This window comes from Otolemur garnettii, unplaced genomic scaffold, assembly GCF_000181295.1.
Source record: "Otolemur garnettii isolate 467f Iridium unplaced genomic scaffold, OtoGar3 scaffold00012, whole genome shotgun sequence".
NCBI lineage: Eukaryota > Metazoa > Chordata > Mammalia > Primates > Galagidae > Otolemur > Otolemur garnettii.
In genome coordinates this window covers 32,446,100-32,449,200 of record NW_003852407.1, presented here as the reverse complement: position 1 = coordinate 32,449,200, position 3,101 = coordinate 32,446,100, and the positions used below count along the sequence as shown (strand labels likewise).

Sequence of the window (3,101 nt, the reverse complement as noted above, 5' to 3'; positions counted from 1 at the left end):
TTTTTTTTTGAGACAGAGTCTCACTACGTCACTCTTGGTAGAGTGCTGTGGCATCACAGCTCACAGCAACCTCAAACTCTTGGGCTTAAGTGATTTTCTTCCCTCAGCCTCCCAAGTAGCTGGGGTTACAGGTGCTCTCCACAATGCCCGGCTATTTTTTTGTTGCAGTAGTTGTTGTTTGGCAGGCCCGGGTGGGGTTTGAACCCACCAGCCTAAGTGTATGTAGCTGGTGCGCTAACCACATAGCTACAGGTGCTGAGCTGAGCTTCATTTCTTGATTGCCCACTGTTGCATGGACTCTGAGCTGTGTCCGCTATATGACATTGATCTTTGTTGACTTCCATAGGTGGTTAGTAAGTGGCCTTTTTGATGTTTCTTCTCTATTCAGAGACTTCTGGCCCATGCCATGTTCATTTTGGTTGAAAATAGATGTTACACTTTGCTGAAGGTGTTTCGTGCCACCCTAGGGATTTTCTAGTTAATAAGGCAGAGACCAACTAAATAACACCTGTCTCTTCAATAGGTTTATCCTCTTAGATGCCAATATTTGAGGGAGGTCAACAGTGTGGGCTAGTGGTCTTCCTGGAGCAGGTTATGGTTCAGAGAGTCTAGTCCGAGACTCTGGGAAGGTTAGTTCTGTATCTGGGTCTTGGCTGCCTGTCCTTCCTGCCTTTGCTTTCCTTGCTGTAGGCTCTTAGCTATCTTGTTCTGTTTTAGTTCTGTAAATTCTATAGCTCACACTCATTCTTACAAGAAAATTGTAGACCCCCAAATCTTACCTTTTCAGGCTTACTGCCCTAGAGACATGGATCTTTAGGGGATTTTTATGTATTCAGCTTCAGGCAGATAGTGGGTTTTCTAATGATGTGATTCAGAGGAGGATTATAATCACTTCCAGGACTCTTCCCTTCCTGAAGATGCTGCGTCATTCAACTCACTGACTCGTGTCACACACCAGGGGCCTGCCACCCCCGGGAAGCACCATAGCACAGTTTGCATAGTTCTCTGGTTACCAGAGTTCTTTACTTCAGTGATCTCACTTCATTCTTAAAACGATATTTTGAAAGTGTAGATATAATGAGGGACTAGTTTATTGAGGCTACGTACGATAGGGCTAATAACTAAGATTTCTATTCTGGTTCCTGCATTGAGACACTACATGCTGTCGCATTTTTGCTAATGGGCCTGAGGACTTCATAGGCCCACCAGCAGCTGATCAGAGAGTTCATTGTGTCACCTGGAGCAAATTTAACATGGTTCATATGTAATCACGGAGACACACCTTTCTCAATATGCCATATCATTAGTCTTAGGTTATTAACACAATATTTTTGTTACAGTGTAGCAATGTTAGCTGAACTGATGGTCTGAGTGCAGCTTAGGATCACAGGGAATCTGATGGGCTGCTACTAAATCCTTTGACATAAGCCTTTAGCACTTTTACCATGTGGTTGAATTTTTTTATTTTTTTGAGACCGAGTCTCACTATGTCACCCTTGGTAGAGTGCTGTGATGTCACAGCTCACAGTGACCTCCAACTCCTGGGCTTAGGCAATTCTCTTGCCTCAGTCTCCCAAGTAGCTGGGACTACAGGCACCCGACACAACACCTGGTTATTTTTTGTTGCAGTTTGGCCGGGGCCAGGTTCGAACCCGTCACCCTCGGTATATAGGGCCCATGCCCAACCCACTGAACCACAGGCGCTGCCCAGGCATTGCATGTTTTTAACCTCTTATCACAAAAATGGTAACTGTGAGGTAAAGCATTTGTGAATTAGCCAGATGTAACTGTTCCACAGTGTGTGTGCTTAACTAGCCTGTACCACTAGTTTACCATTTATTTGCCTTCTCATAATTTGATGCCCCATGAGAGCCAAGGTCTGTTTTCTTCTTTTCACTTATCTAAAAGTTTATTATTCTTTGTTGAAGATGCTATAAAAACTAGCGTTCTAAGCCACCTCTTTGAGGATTACTCATTCCCTGGGTATCTCCCATGTAGATGACATAAACATGCTAATAAACTTCTGTTCATTTTTCTCTTGTTAATCTTTCTTTGGTTACAGGGCCCCAGCCAAGAATGAAAGCTAGAAGGAAAATTATTTTTTCCTTCCCTACACCAACGTACCTGGAGCTGCCAATATTTAATGAATGAATGAACTGACTCTTGGCCTTCAAGTATCTGCATTTAATTGAATAGACAAAACTCCTACAAGAAGCTAGTAGAGCATATCAAACCACAGTGCACAGTTAAACACCAAGAGCTGTGGAACAGATGGAAAATGACGCAGAAGTTTAGAGAAATAGATTACTTGGAGATTACTAAGCAGTGTGAGAAATGGAGAGCAGGAACTGTGTGCCCTGATTAAATTGTGGTTTATTTCCTAACTCTAGGCCGTGGTCATAATGTAGTTACTCGAGAGTAGGCTGCTAAAACGTGCTGTTTCAAAAGAGTTACAAAGGAAGGGTTTTGTTCTCTAGATTGTAAATGTTGAAAAATTCTTTCCCCAGAAATTTAGAAGATGTTAATATGCATGGTTTATTCTGTCAACTTAGAGAGATTAAAATCACAGGAAAAAAATTTTTTAACCTACTTCTCTGCATTCTGCACTTTTTGAAAGAAAATGTTATTTGGGCTCTTTTCAATAGTGGTCTAGGAGGCTTATTTTATTGTTTTTATAGCTGTCTTGAGGTATAATTGGTAGATAAATTACACATACTTAAAATGTACAGTTTGATGAGTTTTGATTTATGTATACATCTGTGAAGATACTGTCACAAACGAAGTGATAAACATAATCATCACCCTTGTCAAGGGGAGTGCTAACCTTCTCTCCTTTCGTACAACACTCCTTAACAGTTCTTTTCTTAGTTTATCTCAGTTTTACCATAAGCAGCAAGAAGAAAAGCAGCCGGTGCCTCAACAAATTGCTTGGAGATCTTAGCAAAATGTTCAAGTTCCTCACTTTTGAATTCTGCTTTCTACATAACTGCACACCATAATTTTGCTAAATATTCTGCCTCCATATAGCGAAGATTTCTCTCCCTCCACTTTTTAGTGACCTGTGCCTCACTTCTTATTGAGCCCTCACCAGTGTTTTTAAC

At 41.4% G+C, this 3,101-nt stretch overlaps 1 pseudogene; it reads right to left on the bottom strand.

Moving 5' to 3' along the window:
* Positions 1–2,785: 2,785 nt before the first annotated feature.
* LOC111723527 lies at positions 2,786–2,846 on the bottom strand (annotated as a pseudogene).
* Positions 2,847–3,101: the final 255 nt, after the last annotated feature.